At 40.2% G+C, this 17,706-nt stretch overlaps 1 long non-coding RNA gene across 1 annotated transcript in view; it reads left to right on the forward strand.

Moving 5' to 3' along the window:
• The window catches only part of LOC122798563, a 97,057-nt gene extending 82,303 nt beyond the window's left edge, over positions 1-14,754 (forward strand). Inside the window, exons 2-3 of the long non-coding RNA XR_006364280.1 lie at positions 10,677-10,754; positions 13,224-14,754. This is a non-coding gene — a long non-coding RNA (uncharacterized LOC122798563). The remainder of the gene's footprint in view (positions 1-10,676; positions 10,755-13,223) is intronic.
• Positions 14,755-17,706: the final 2,952 nt, after the last annotated feature.

Here is a 17,706-nt window from a genome sequence, read left to right on the forward strand (position 1 = left end):
CTTTCAGACTATCTGTATAGGATAGGTGTTGCAGACCCTGAATTTACCTGGTTAAGAACCTCTGTGGTCTCTGCAACTGCTGCATTTGCTTGGCAAGGTACATGCCAAAGGAGCCATTGTACTTGGTAATGCATCTGATAAGGGTGGAGTACAGGGATGTTGTAGCCTCCTGGTTCCTGGATGACATAACCATATTTGTGAGGTGGGCCATGTAGACAGCCTTCCGTACAATGGTGCCCACATGGTGAGAAACTGTCAGGTTGCTACCAACCTTGGTGCACAAGTTGCTTCACACCTGATTGCATCAGTGCATTATTACTGTCATATTTAGTGTGGATGACATCTGCCACAGCAGGGGGAATGATGCCTCTCCTGGCTTTCAGTTTGCTGAAATGCTTCTTGCACCAGTCATTAATTGGGTGAGGGTCTCTTGGGGGACGCTCACATCAGCAGGGGAATGTAAGACAGTAGCCAGCTTGCAAGCATCTGTACACCTGGTCAGCCACAGACCACTGCTTTTGTCCTGTACCTTAGATACATATATCTCAAACAGTAGAGGCCCCCAGACTGATCATTGGTGTACACTGCTTTGGAAGAGTGTACTACTAGTGGTGGGTTCCACTACTCTGACTGAGTGGGTACTATCATTGGGCCAATTACCTACCCATCTGGTAACATACAGCTTGCGTATGTATCCTGCCGCATACAGGTTGATGCCTAGCTGTATAGGCATATGTATCCTGGCCACCTGGGGATTATTGTGAGAGAATTGGGCTAGGTGAAGGTAGGCATTCTTCACCATCTTCCCCTCGTCCTTGTGTTTGTTGACCACTTCAGAAAGGTCGACCAGGTTTAACAGGCCTGATCTCCCTTTGACAATACCATGCTGTGTGGGTTCAGGCATTTTGATATTCCTGATGTCCCTGTTCATAATGTCCTTGATATTGCCTTCCATACCCTTGCAGAGCAGGCTAGTTAGGCTGATGTGCATATGATTGGCTTGGTCAGTGTATTGCTCCACCTTTGAGTATAGGGATGACAGTGGCTGTCCTCTGTGCAGATGGGATGACACCAGTGCTCAGGATTTGGTTGACTACAATGCAGAATGAATCTGAGAGCCCATGCCTGTGTTCATGTAGGATGCAGCCAGGGATGGTATCAGGCCTATGGAGACTTCTATGCGTTGCCTTTGAGAGGGCACTATGGACCTGCTTCCTGATGATGAGGAGAGGGGGGCAGGTGCTGTGCATGCACATCTGTACCAATGGGGGACAGGGGGTGATGTTTACACTTCACCTGTCTGCAGCTGGTTGCCTATATCTGCACCGTATGTGTATGTGGTGTTATTGACCACCACTACAGAGCAGAGTTGTGTGCTGCTTCTGGGATTTCAGACACATGTGGAAGGCTTAGTGATTGGCCTTGGTGGATGTGTCCAATTTGCACTCAAAGATAGCCTTAGGGTAATTCACCTGTGACCTTATTTGCTTGTGCAGACCAAGGTGACATTGCTTCCAATAAGGCACCTGTTCCTTCTTGGCCCTATCCAGCAATTATTTCCACCTATTATGGTATTTGTGTATTGCTGCTGTCCACCATGGATGTTTACCCTACCTTAAGGGAGATGATGTTGTCCTGTCAGGTATTGCTGAGTCCATACAGCTATGTAGGTGCCCACATACTATTGTGGTGTGGGCCTGGACACTACTGCTAGTTCCAACTGATGGAACATTGGCTGTAAAGCTACTTCTACCTGCTCTGAGGAGATTTATAGTCATTTGTGTAAAGTTAATTTTGTTTGACCCTGACAAGAGGGGGAGGGCAGGGGAGTTGGTGACCAGAACAGTGATGGCTATGTGGTCAGATCTTACCAAGTAGGATGACACTGTAGGAGTGCTACAGTGGCTACTCATGTTGGTTAGGACCAGGAACAGGATATTTCCACCTGTCGTAGGAATGCTGACTGGCTGATCCACTGCATTTCCATTGACAAAGCAGAGGAATCTCTATGCGTTCATGTTCAGGTGGCATAGGTCATGCAGACTATGGTTGGATAGTTGAAGTCACCCAGGAGCAGAGTAGACGATTGAATCCTGACAGGTTCCAATATATCCCAGTAGGGGTGGTGGGTGTCCATAGTCATAATTGGAAGCCTGTAGCTAGCTATTTTTGAGTAGGTATTTTGTCAACTGTTAACTGTACTCGGGATGCCTTTTGTGTGTCATACTGTTTGGCCAGCCTGGAGGTGTGTATGTGTATGATAATGTTCAACACTCCACCTCCTGTGGCTTTGCAGCCCTCCATTTGGAGACTAAACATATGATGGGATATGTACTCTGGCAAGGTTAGTGTGATCTCCCCAGCTACAAAGCAGGTGTCAGTGACTGCACACATGTCGGCATCCTACAGGACAAGGTACGCTTACACTGACATGGGTTTCATGCTAAGACACATAGCTCCAGTTAGAGCAAGACATCTGCACAAAGGCACGTCACTGGTGAGCAAAGGCTGGAAAATAGTATCACTTTATGAATCTAGCTGAAACACACTTAGTTGCCAGCAAAGACGATGTCACATTCACAAGTCTACTCCACAGGATATGATATCTGACAATCAAATGCATGCTATTATGTTATGACTTCAGTCTTTAATGGGTTGCCAGTGATGTGCCAGACAATGCACAATTGTATGAGGCACTGACTACAGATATGAGGCAGACGTGGTCAGTCTGCAAAACTCTGGACAGTTGTCAGGTATGGGCTCAGTATATCACATACAGTTCAACACACACTTCTGTACCTGTTGTGTACTATGCACATACCCTATATAAGTCTCTTACATTTGTAAGACAAGCATATATATCATAGCAGCATTCACAGGTGACATATGAATATTTACAACATCCCATGTAGCTGGCCTAGCATTGTCACACTCAGTATTGGAAAACAGGCACTCCAGTAGTAGTCATACATGAGCTGACCTTTGCTGGGGTGACTCGGGCCAGAGATGTGATCCATGTCAATGCAGACAGGGCAATCAGGAATGGCCATAGGTGCCGGACAACAGCATGTGAGTCCAGCAGGTCTTGTTGTGATCTAGTGTTTAATGTCCTATTTGACATTATTGTGTCCCCCCTTCTGCATTCCATTGCAAGCTTATGTGATTGACATAACTGTTGTAGTGTTGGAGTTTCCTCAGAATAATGCAAATGGTTAGGTTTGTGTAGTCACAGTCTGTCTTTGTGTAGATGGGTTCAGACCTGTGTTGAATAGGCAGCAGCTTGCCTTTTGTAGGTGATGCTCATGAGCAGGTGATGGCCTGTGCAACAATTGGTGTATCCCACTTGCTGCTTGCATCCAGAGCAGCTGTGTTATCTTTCCATTAGCCAATGCCATAGCAACACAGTGCTATAATTAAGTCATTCATGTGGGTCTTGCCCATTTTTCTTGCATGTGTGGAGGATATTATGGAGGTGTGGGGGCTACAGCTTCACAGTCAGTAGGTGGAAATACCTCTCAGGACAAGACATGTGGAGACAGCCCAACAACATGGGGGACAAAGCTCCAGAATTGGGTACAGATTGTAAGTAAGTATTGCTGTTATACACATAGAGGCTTGCTAGATTAACAGGGTTTGTCTGGACATGGATTTTCTATGTGACTTTATGTCTGTCAGTGATATGTCTCTGATATACCTCTCAACTGTCCAGATGTCGACAGACTGCCCAGAGGTTTGCCTGTTATGTTTGGTCTGTTCCTCAGACAACTTCTGTTTTTGTGAAATTAGTAGGATAATGTGAGGATTGTAGTCAGTAAATGTTGACATCCATTACTGTTTCAGACATCATAGCCTTCAGGGATGTTAACTTAAACAAACCCAGTATCACCAGTAACTGTTTCAGTTTGTAACACTAGTACGTGAGATATGTCCCTCTTTCCGGCCCCCTGTCCCCCAAGTATGTCATGCTTTGTCCGGATGTCTTACAGTAAGAAGTTCAGAGGTATGGTATATCATTATTTAGTGACTGCACTCCTGGTATCATCCCAGTGACTTAGCAGACTCCTGTAAGTGGTATGCGGCAGTGGCCATAAATATGGTCCTACACCCTGGACATTCTGTACATTTGAGAGTTATGTATGTCTGACCATTGTTAGCAGACTGCCAAGATTGTGTAGCAATGTTGTGTGTAAATGTTTGTTGAGCGGAGTAGGGAGAGTAGCAGATGTGAGTGTCATAGATCCTTTTCTATTTGACTGTGCATGCTGCTACAGTTGCTGGTGGTCTATCAGGTGCATATGTTTGTAGGAAAAGACTGAGAAATGTCCTGTAACACCTCAGGATTCCCAGTAAACTGTGAGTTGGGCCAGTATATGTCAGTGTAGTGTGTGGCTGGCAATCAGGATATGTTTGTTCAAACAGTCGTTCTACTCTAGAGTTCATTTGGGGTACTGATATGTTACTATGACTGTGGTGCGAATGGTTGTTGATGGACATTTTTGCACCAATATCTGCTTTTCCCTGTGGTTTCATCCGTGTAGTGCATGATATATTTAGAAATACATGGTTAATTCCCCAGAGCTGATTTGGGGTTGTGTCGTGTTGGTCTTACTGTGGTTCAGAAGGTGCTGGGTGAAATGGTTGGCAGCCCTCACTGTTTTTTCTCTTCTGTTACATGACTGCAGTCATACTTTTCCACTGTCCAGATGTCTAGAAACTGTCCAGATGTGTGGCTCATATGTTTGGTCTGTTCCCCATAACAGTTATGGGTTTCTGACAAATCACTGGCATGATGTGAGCATTGACATCAGTAAATAATGACATTCATTTGTGTTTCAGACCTGGAATCTATCAGGAATTATATGTTAAATCAAACCATGCTACTCTAGCAAACTTCTATGCATATAACATCCATATTTCAAAGATGTCACTATTGTTTGCCCTTTATCCCCCCATTTTGTCAGGCTTTTTGCAGATGTCTTGCAGTAAGAGGTTGGTTATATATGTGTATATATATATGTATATATATATATATATATATATATATATATATATATATATATATATATATATATATATATATATATATATATATATATATATATATATATATATATATATATATATATATATGTGTGTGTGTGTGTGTGTATATATATATATATATATATATATATATATATATATATATATATCTATATATAAAATTTGTATTTATATATACATATATATGTATATAAGTGTACTACGGATATATATTTTTTCCTTATGTTAAATGACTGTAGTGCATGATATGTTTGCAAAAACATTAGAAAACTTTACAGATCAGATGGTGTAGAGGTATGTTGCTGTGACTGTAGTGCACAGCATCCTCGGTTTGAGACCTGGCAGTGCTGATAATTTTGTTGCTGAGCAGAAAAAGGGTTGATAGAGACAGATTGATTAAGGCACTTTTAAGCAGTTGTAAGTGGGTTTGCATGGTTTTGCATGAAGCTAAGCATTGCTAACAGATTGTTAAGCTCTGTTAGCTTCACTTAGCATCACTTAGTCCTGCTTACACCCATGCTAATTTTAATTAAAGAAAAGAAAAAAGGGTGATAGGAAAGTGGTGAAATGGGGGCAAACAGGGGGTAAAACATTAGGAAAACCAGCTAGGGATGTGCAGGACAGGTGTAGGAAAGGACCATTGCTCTACATTTCTTCTGCAGCAACAGCTGTGAATAATGTGTAGAATTTGGAATTTACAGCCTCACACCACATGAGGAGGGGTGCTGGTGTCATTCGTAGAATAATGTTTGGGTAGATTGATTAATTTCACTGTACATGGGGTCAAAATGTAGAGCTGTGTATGGGGCAATGATTTTTTTTGTGGGACATGTGCCCTTTTTTTAGGTGAGAATGGGATGTTGGGGAAGGGTGTAGGTATGTTTGGGGAGGTAGGTTTGGCAAGATAGGTAGCATTTGCAGACAGACAAGACAGCAGACAGGGGCAGTTTATGACTCATGAGGGGGGTAAACACTTTGGACGGGGAGGGTGTTTGGGAATTATAGGTCCATGCGCCCCCAAATGGATACAGTGGTACTGAGGTCCCCACCCATGGGCAGTCACCACTGCACCTTCACGGCCCCAAAGGTCACTGTGCTGGGGTGGGACAAGAAGGGCAGCTTGCCCCTCAAGGTGCGCTAGGCAGCCTTCCATCTGGTGTAGCTGCCCACCCAACTCAGAGTGGATGACGCTGTGCAACATATCCGGGTTCATTCTGCAGATGATGAGCTCCTCTCCCAGCCCATGTCCAGAGGGATGGGCCCCATCACCTGACGTGGTTCCACCCAAAGGTGGTGCAGGACCAGCGGAGGAAGATGTTCCAGGTTGGGTCCCATACATGCTGGGGCCCAATGCCACGACCAGATTAGGAGGGATAGGCAGATCCACCAGGATCTGCCTTCCAAAATGTGCTGTGGTGTTGTGGTTTTCCCAGATATATTGGTTAGTCATGAATGACACATTGCAAAATTAGTTATAACAGCATGCATGGGTGTTCCCATTAACCCATACCAACAGATTTAAAACAGTTGCATGGCAAACAGAACACATGCATAAATGGAACAACAGTAAGCATTTTAACAGCATGCAAGTTACATTGACGGCAACAGGCCACCAGTCATGGTATTTGAACAAGGTATGCTAATATGCAACCAATGAAATATATGAACAATAATGGAACACATGTCCCAATGATAGGTTTTGAGAACAACATACCTGTAGTATATGAATAATAATTATTCATGCAGATGACAGGTGGGGGAAGAGAATAAAAAGTCCATTAACAACTGCATCAGCTTCTATTTTTCACAGCAGTACTGCTGAGTACTCTACAGGTCTGCCCTCACTTTACATCTACCTATGGCCCATAGTTTATATGGCACATACATACCTGTTAGACTGTCAACCTGTAATGGTATGGGGCAGACTGGGTGAACTGTGGCTACTTTACTGGAGGGGGCTTTTACATGTCAGGGTTACATACTTGACAAAGAAGGGGTACCCTGCAATGATGTTGTGTGAGTCTACTACTAGCATAGTTTACCTGGATTCCTATATGTGTCCAAGGTGATAGGCAGCAGTGACCACTAGCCATGACAGCGTGACAGTTGAGAGACAAGTATCTGGAAGAGGGCGTGGTGTATATACCTATCCTGCTGTCATTTGCAGGCATGGGGTTGGACAGTGGGATAGTTGTACATGGTGTATTGTTATACCCTTAAAACAGCTACTACAAACATTTCATTACCTGTAAGACCTGTGGAAAAAATATCAGTTACTATCTGTCTGTTTCTACATGTATTCCAGATTTCTTGAGTGCACATATTCACATATCTCAGTAATACTTCCTGGATTAGAACCATGTTTGGGTGTGCTAAAATGAACTACAAGGCTGTTTCTCATCAAGCTGGACTACAGGGGAACTGCTGTCTTTTGTTTGACTGTTTTCTGCCTAATACTCTATGGGTTAGACAGTCTGACCCTGTAATCCTGAGATTCATGCATGACAGTTACTGTACTGTGTAGTAATCCTTTGAAATTATATGATCTGGAAAACAAAGGTTAACACAAGGCACTGCAACAGGGAATACACTATAATACATCTGACATTAGTATTCAGGGTTTGGACCGTAGTGCATAACATATGTCATACTTCATGTATATCTTGATTTTCATACTAGTTGATTTTCAGAACAACCTCTGTTAATTCATGCTGTCAAAGCCATATTTTCTTTGCAGAACCTGTACACATTCTATTTCCACAACAATATACCAGAATAAACACAACAATTGGTGGTTTAGGTTTTTATTCTAGTTATATGATACAGTGATCTACTACTGCATATGCTGTATATGGCTATTAGTCTGGCAAACTTTTCTTTAATCATTATACACAGAACACAGTAAACAATTTACTCCTTCTTATTTATTTTGCTATATGCTGAATGGTACATCTGTACTCACCAGCCTGTTGATGCATCCTTGTCAGTCTGTCGCCATGGGCCTTAAGGTTCATAGCCCTCTCTTCTGCAGCTGTAGGGGTGAGAAACAAACATTATGCATACCTGTCTGTCACATACTCAGGCTAGAATTTGGTACAGCTATATCTGGGATACTTACAAACTGCTGGAGTATGCCAGTCCTGAGCATTTTGGATGAACTGGGCCAATAGCTCCCCCTTCCTATGCTTTAGGTAGGCATAATGATGCTGTACCTGCTCACCAGTTTGGGGGATTCCAGTGGGACTGGTGAGGTCATGTGCCAGACAGTCCCAGGCCTCTGCTTTTGTACTGACAGCCCTGGTACTCTGCCTGCAGCAGTCTGTCATCATGGTGTTCTACAAGGAGTCCAGCCATGACCCTGGACTCCAGGATGTCCCAGCACTGCACCCAAAAGTGCTCTCCCTCTCCAACACCACACATGTTCATGCAGAAATCAAACTAAACAGGTTATGTTTGTATTCCTGCATTTAAGTAAGACTATATTCTGGCCCTTTACCATCATTGGAACATTTTGAGAATGCTGAGCACAGCTTAGTAATGTGCAAACCTACTAAGCTGGGTTGAACAGTGCTCAAATGGGTAATTGCTGAGCATTGCTTAACAGTGCACAAATCTGTTTAGTTGAGCTGACTGCTGCTTAACATTCACATTTAAGCAATGCTTACACCGACTAAGCATAGCTGATCCCTACTAACCATTGCTCACTTTTCATTTAAAAAAAATATCAGGATAATGACTTAATTAATCATTAGTGACATATTAGTAAGTGTATGTGATTTACTTTACAAGACATCCCTCTATGTGCTTTCTTTACATTACCATGGGGTGTGACTATACTGTATGGGACACTTGTGTATACATAGGTGATTTCACATGTTATATGCCCTCACACTACATTTTAGACCAGCTACACTACCTTGGTTGACAAATATCAGTTACTACATCATTTAAAATTAAAATAATTTTAACACTGCCTTCCCATGTAAAAATAAAGTGCCTCTCTTGGTACTTGAACCATGAACACCTGCATTCAAAGCCGGGACTCTAACCACTATGCTATCTTGGCATGAGGATTTTAGCTGTACATTCTTATTTATCTCTATGGGATGTTTAAGCAATGCTGAGCATAGGGATATACTATATTTAAAAGGTGTCCCTATTTTTGTTCCTTTGTCCCCCCATTATTTATGGCTTTGTACAGCATTCTTGCTCTAGGAGGTTGAGAGGTATGTGAGGCAGGCATCTGGGCATTCTGCGGAAACCTGTACAATTCAGGGCTATGTCTGTATGGCACTTTTACTATGGTAGACCTTTGGATTTCAGTCTTCATACCCTTCAGGAAGTCTGTGCTACTGCAAACCTTTTATTCTATCAGCTTTCCAGGTTTGTAAGTGCAATATTTAAAAAGTGTATCTACTTTTGTGCCTTTGTCCCCCCATTATTTATGGCTTTAGACAACTTTCTTGCTCTAGGAGGTTGAGAGGTATGTGTGGCAGGCATCTAGGCATTTTGCGGAAACCTGTACCGTTGAGGGCTATGGCCATACGGCACTTTTACAATGCAGGGGGTGTGTGACAGAACCTGTCACCCCCCCCCCAATGCAGGGGTGTGTGACAGAACCTGTCACACACCCCTGCATTGATTTTTTGCTCCCCTATGTATTTCAATGTCTGTGGATACTGAAATGCTCATTTATTTTATTTCAGTGTCCGCAGACACTGAAATACTTTTAAAGAGTTTTGTACAGCACTTTCTGAGTGCAGGGGGCATGTTAGATGTGTGTGCACTACCTAAACATGTCCCCTGCACTCAGTAGTGTTCATGTCCATTTAGCCTTATCAGCAGCGCACCTTCATGAATATCCAAGGTGGCTGCTGTTAAAGCTAAGGCTAAATGGACACGGTTCACTCCGTGCAGGAACAGCACTCTTCCTGCACAGAGTTTATTTAATCCAGGGGTATATCTATGATTGCATTAATATGTATTTGTGTTTCTAAAACTGTCAGCATATGCATTGTGTGTACATTTCTGTGCTGTATCTTATGTGACAGTGATTGCACTTCTGATATATTACTGAGAGGAATATGATACCATTGTAAAGGTCATCACCTACTACTACTTATTGTGCATATGACACTAACCTTGTTTAATACTACTCTAAAATGTGCCCAATGCTAATCACATCATTCTTCTGATAATACATTGGGCTTATGTCACATTTTATCCACCAGTCATTTTGTATATCATTTTAAATGGGTAGACAGATTCACTTGGTGCTGTATGTCATGCTTTAATGAAGTAGTCACAGATCAACCATTTTTGGGTAACTGTAACTTATTCTCATCTAACACTGAACAAGGAGCTAGTCAGATTGGGTTCTGGACTGTTATGCAGACATAGATGAATGTTGTAGGCTTGAATCTATCTTCATATAGTTTATAGTCTGTTATCCTAATGTGTGAAATGCACTTTTGCTCTCAGTTTAAACTCCATCTGTACAAATAGTTACCTAGACATGTATGACACTTTTTGATCACATAAAGTGTTTATTCTGACTTTGTTATATTAACTTCTGTCTAACCTCATAACACAGAATCATTATCAGTTAATATCTTATCCTTTTATTCATGCAGATGCTGAGGAGAGAGCCAGGAACCAAGCCCTCTTTATAGAAAGGATACTCAAACTTGAGAAGCAGAGATGGGAGAGAGGTATGTGTTACTATTTTCAGTCTTAGTTTTATCTTGTATGACTAATCATGTCTCTATCTCCAGTTTGAAATTTATAGGCAGATGTCAACCATTCATACAATTTTGCTGACATCCTTCCTGTAATGCATTAATAGGGTATACCTCCTACATGTTAATTTAGTGTGCATCACTTTTGCTGTCTACATGATTTTGTGTACCCTGCATTTGTACATGTTCTTAAACATTTGTTAGTGGTTATTGTGAGGTTAGATGATGTTTGTGCACAATCTAAATGATACTCATCTTTCATTCTACTTGTACATTGTTTTTTCTGCTAGATTATTACACGGGTACCTGCTGCTGATGTTGTATACTACAGCTTTTACAGTTTATTTGTCTTGTCAGTGTACAGAGAATAACTGCTGATGTTGTGCAATGTAGCTTTTACTGTTTTGTCAGTCTTATCAGTGTATGTATGGTAGAGGTTCTTAGCTTAATTTATTGTATGCATAACTTGCCTATTCATATTCTGGATGGTTGTCTGTCATTTCATAGCATCAATCATGTTGGTAAAGTTGTAATGCTATGCATTTTTGAGTCCTTCTGTTCTTGTACTGATGTTTAGGTGTATGAGTACAATTTTTAGTTCATCAAATTGCATATGTTTTTGCACCTTACTGTCTCACTTACCACTCTTCTGTGTATTGTGTTAGCAGAGCTTTAGCAGTGATGTCCAATATGAGCATAGTTATTTTCAGGATGTCAGCCACATCTGTCTGTGTAATCATTTTGGGTTGAGTGATATTTGACTTGACAACAAATTTTATGTTAGTCTGTACCTGTGCTGTGTACATATACCATAAAATGGCCATACTGTATTTTGAAAAGGCAATATGTAAAGATATGAACCATATATTCCATTCTCATTGTAATGTAAGTGGTCTGTGATGTTATCTGTTACCCACACTGCAATCTTAAACTTATTTGCATAAACATCCCAGGAATATATTTGCACCTTAACTTATGTTGTTGTCTTTCGGCTTTTCCCAGTTAGGTGTCGCCACAGCTGAACTCCGGTCCACTAATGATTGGCAGTAGATTTTCACGAACGCCGAGGTGCCAGCTCGACGTTCAACCTTCAACAAAGGCATGCCCATTTATGCATGTCTTTCGAACGCCAACCCAACCGCTTCTGTGTGCTAATTATTATAGTCTGAATCTCATTGAGTGTAGTCTGTCATTCAGTTATCACTTCTTGTCACTGTCTCAGTGACATCTCAGTCTATCTGTGCATACATATATATGCGTGTATGTGTTTGTGTGTGTGTGTGTGTGTGTGTGTGTGTGTGTGTGTGTGTGTGTGTGTGTGTGTGTGTGTGTGTGTTTTAATCATTGTAGTCTCTGTCATGTCTCCTGTGTCTCCTTCTCTAATGTTACTCACAATCTACACATTGCATATTCGTAATGCTATTTATTGTTGCAGATGTGCAGCACACCTGTGTCTGCGTGCTGTCCAGCCATATTCTACTTCTGACAAACATGCACACTCAGTCAATTATGTGATACAACCTAGATTATTGCCATCTATATGTTGTGATGGTATCAGTGCTGCATCCACTTTAATGCCAGGCATGTGATGAGTACAACTTGACAGTTTTCCTTCTGAATGTGCTGATCATCTTTACATGACAGTAATGTAACTTTACAAATTTCAATACAGCTTTAAGGGACAATAACATTAGACAATTTTAATACAATAATTCATTATAGGAATTGCTGACTTTGTAAAGTACACTTCATATAGTTCACTGTATATGTATTTCTGTGCACATTAACTAATTTTAGTCATTAGATGGCTCAGCTGTCATTGTCTCGTGATGTTTGCTTACTTTGCTAAATATTGACTACATATTGTTACGCAGTGGTGATACCTCTGACTATACTATTCCTTGGCATGTGAGCTACACACAGAGATATCAGGGCATTGATGTGTGCTGTCCTTTACAGACCACTTTATATGCTGCTCTGACATGTCTTCTGATGTCAGTTAGCTCTGTTCTATTACACTTCCACTACTTATATTATTACTGACAGACTTTCATAAACACCTGTGATAGTAGCAGACACTACACTATCACACAATGTACGTGATGTGTGTTTCTACACAATGAGATAATGATATTGTCTGATACAATTATTCAATTATCTGACTGCATTTTGTGTGGCATGGATGTATTGCAAATGTGTTGCCTGTAACAATCTGACTTGCGTAACAGACAACTGTGTAATATGTTAGGATTAGATTAGCACATATTGTGACAAAAACTTTCCAAATGGATTAATTAATGCTCACCTTAGTGACATATCATATGAATAATAATTCAATAAAGTACACAGTCTATAAATCCATTTATCTTACACTTGTTATCTTTTACAGTTAATGCCTTTTTATGAATAAATTAATAATGTACATTTATTGTCATGTTACAGAGTCAGGACCCATGCCAATTCACCCATCCTGTGTAGAAGATGACAACATGCTTGATCTCTTCTGTTAAACTCTGACTCCAAAAGCCAGGGAGGACATCAGGATGATGATGATGATGATGATGATGATATCAACGCGGGACTGAGAATGGTGCAGACCATTGTTACTGTGGACTGACAGTGATGGTATTCTCCATCACTCCAACCCAAAAACATTAGAGACCAAATCTGTGATGTGGTCACTGATGTTTTCCAGATGCAGGTGCAGGACATGATGGAGGCATTCTTGCAAGACATGACATGGGCCATCCACAGCTCTTTCTAGAAAATTGCCAAAGAGATTATTAATAATGCTTGACCCCATCAAAGAGAACCCTCTGGAGCATAAGTATTGTCTATGTGTTCCAATCATGTTATGCTGTCACCATGGTGCATCCTTACTTGGTTATGTTTCATTTAAGTACAGGTTTTTGCACACATCCCACATTGCAGTCTTGCTTTTAATTTGTACCTCATGATGCAGACTTCACAGTCCAGATGATATGGGGCCATATAATTTCCCTGCATTACAAGGCACGTTCAAATATGTCACTACCATTATTACTACTGTGTCACATGAGCTTAATATGCTATCATTTAAGCAGACAGTGTTCCAGACAAGCAGGTAAATTATTCCTGCACTCAGTATCTGCCTTTCCCCATTTTCATACAGTGGCTATGAGATTTTATTTCTGATCCAGCCTGACCTTCTATATGACAGATAGGTCTAACGCAGTTTGCAGTCTGCCAGCATCACACACATTTGTTCTGTTGACAGTGCTCACATGATTATGGAAAGGTGATGACATATGGCATATGCAATACATTAAACCTGATAGGTTTTATGACATTCCACACACACACACTACTATAAGGCCATTCTCCTGTGAATATGTGCACTTGGCGGTTGTTGCAATGCTGTTTTTTGGTATGCCTTTTGAGTTACATGCCATTTCACTGTATTTGTCGTGTCCCATTGGCAGTCTGTCCTTGTATGTGATGTTTCATGTTACTGTGTGCCTTGTATTACACAGTTTTCATCTACTGTCATCATGTATGCTTCAAGTATTAACCTCTGCATAGCCTGTCTCCTTGCTATATAACATTATTGGGAAGGACTGGTGTTCAACATGTTTTTTTTTTTGCATTTTATGATGGCATATTAATGGCACAAGTAATGAATTACTGTACTGTGCAGTCTTTTCATTATGACAAAACACTGCATTGTGCCTAAAGCTTCTCTGCTGTCATATATACACCTTTGCTGCCTATTCCACATGTTAACATAATTGAGTGGTTTTCCTTCTGTGTAATACACCTGCATTACTTTGTATGGCTGTACATCTCTATTACACTAATAGCAACAATACACAAATTGCCTTTTATAATGTAATATTGTGAATTAGTATTGCTCCCACAAATCGTGTGCCATAGTTGTGTATACATGACTGTCCTTTAATTAATATATACATTTTATTATCACTTTTTGTGCCACCTGGTGTCTTATGTTTGCATGGCAGTGTATATATACATATTTATATATATATACATACATATATATATATATATATATATATACATATTTATATATATATACATACATATATATATATATATATATATATATATATATATATATATATATATATGGGTCTACCTGATAACACCGACATGCAAAAACACAGACAACGAAATCACCGACACCACAAAACCAAAAGTTCAAAAACACAAAACTTCACATGCCCGACAAACCACAATCCCGACAATCAACAAACAAAGCAAATCCCCTGTCCAAAAAGCACACACACAACACAAACACACCAAAAACCTTACAAACCTACACTAAACCTTACATACACAACTATCTATGCACTAATCTTAACCCAAACCCTAACCCTAAGGTCCGCCACTATCGCACACTCACCTAAACCGCACCCTAACCCTAACTCACTTAACCTGCCCCTAACCCCACAGTCTGTCACTATCTCGCACTCACCTAACCCGCGCCCTAATCCTAACTCACTTAAACCACCCCTAACCCTAACCCTACACTTACCTTAACACGTCTGTGATCTCAGCGTCAGGATTTTCAACTGTCGATCATCTCCGTTGTCGATCTTCCGGTGTCTGTGTTTTCGTCGTCGGCGTTTTGCAGTTTCGGCATTATCAGGTAGACCCCTATATATATATATATATATATATATATATATATATATATATATATATATATTTATTGCTGTTTATCTTTTTCACATTACTGCGACTTTTGTCATTTGAACAGAGACATGTTAATAGCCATCACAGATGCATAATGGACATGTGTTAGACATTGGCTTATTTCTGCATATACCTTGCAGGGGCTTTACAGTCCATCTTAAGCTAGGAACACATGGGTGTGTAACAATTTTACTTATATATGCATGTCCTGTGTTTTTATGTGCTTGCTTTTTTAAGCATGCATTTTCTTACTACTTTGAACATATGTTGCCCATCACCATTCTCCTTATAGCTTTTGGCTATTTTGTTACGTATGTTCATTGTGTATGTATATGTTTATGTGCAACTTTATGTACTGTGTCATCTTTGGCCTACAGATGTACTGGGCTTGTACAATATTCTACCACCATGATAGAATAACACGCATGTGTAGCACATTTCCACACACTGTGGTGGTTATTTTGATGGTTTCACCTGTGTTCATGTTTTACTTGTATATAGTGCATTCTCCTACCATGCTTTCCATGCTTTCTGCAGAACTGCGTATGCACAGGCTTTCTATTTTGTAATGTATCTGCATCACCATATGGTTTCTACATGGTATTTTAAAATTACATATTATTGGTGTGGGTAAGTTTGATGAGCATTCTGTACATAGAGTGTGATATCATGGCATGTCACATATCTATATAGCATACCTGTACATCATCTGTGTTGCCTCTGGCATGCAGTGTCTACTTTGACATCAGTATGCCATTTCTCCTGTTCTACTATGTGGTGTATATAGCTAGTGGTTTATTACATAACCACACTACTGTTTTGATACAATACTGCTGCTTGGCACTCTGCATAGTTGCTTGCCTATTACAGGCAGGGTTAGAGGTTCTAATCTGACTTCAGCTTTTCTGATTCTATATTTCCTTGGCTGGATTTACTCAGCTTTACTTATGTGTGCACTGCCAACAGCCTAGTGGATGATGATGTCTGATGATCATTGTGTACTGCAATACCAGCAATCCTCATTTAGTTTCCAATGTCATACACCTACCATCAGTCATACTCCTTTTGGTATGTCTGTCAGATAGTTTGCAACATGTCAGAACTCTTTGTGTATTGGTACATAATGTAATACTGAGGTGTACCATGCCTGGTGCACACTTCTACCCTGCTGATCATATTTCCTTAACCTGTGTCATACAGTCCATATGTGTGCTGTCTGTGTTCCTCAAATATTCTTTATGTATATTACCAACCAGTATTATGCTACTTGTTATATGTTGCACCTGTCCTATTCCCCACCTCCTCTTTTCATGCCTTTTCCATACTTTATATTATCCAAAAAACAAAAAAAAATGAATTGAATGCCTGCCAAAGAACGTTTGCTCATACTCCGCTAACTCTCCTTCTGAAATTCCTCTGTAATCATCTCTCTTGTATGCCCCTGTTCTTCATCCACACCACACATCTGTTTTGCTAGATATATATATATATATATATATATATATATATATATATATATATATATATATATGTGTGTATGTGTGTGTGTGTGTATATATATATATAGATATATATATATATATATATATATATATATATATATATATACATACACACACACACACACACACAACACACACACGCACACACACACACATCTGCATTTTGTATTGTGATGATGTCTGCAACATAGTGGAGATATTTGTAGTTTAACAAGACTATTGCTGATAACATATTTCTCTTCTATTATTGTTTTCCACATGCTACTGTAATGCTTCATTGAGCATGACTACCTGTCACACACATATATTGCTAATAGAAATATATCACTTTACAGACATATTTTCTTTGGAATATGGTTACCATAATACCTGGCGGTTGTTGTGCTGACATTGTTGGTTATTTGTTGTATCTGCATTGCTCTAGATTATGTTCACTAGGCCTGACACATCTGCATATTACTGGACTTCTGGCAAATCTTGTATGAAACTCAGTGCACACCACCAAATTCCCTGAATCTTTTGGAATCAGAGCTTCAGTAGCAATAGCATGGACATAAATACCAAGGTTGAGAAAACAGAAACTGTTTGTTCTAATTTATAGCACATGATCCTTGACCTTTTTCATTTTGCCATTCCAAAGAAACTGGGCTACCAGCTTTTTGGATTTTCTTTACACAGTTTAGGACACAAGAGATGATATTTGTCTGGCTAAATAAAATACACAGGGA

Source organism: Protopterus annectens, chromosome 3.part1 (genome assembly GCF_019279795.1).
Source record: "Protopterus annectens isolate FY-2018-M chromosome 3.part1, PAN1.0, whole genome shotgun sequence".
Lineage (NCBI taxonomy): Eukaryota > Metazoa > Chordata > Ceratodontiformes > Protopteridae > Protopterus > Protopterus annectens.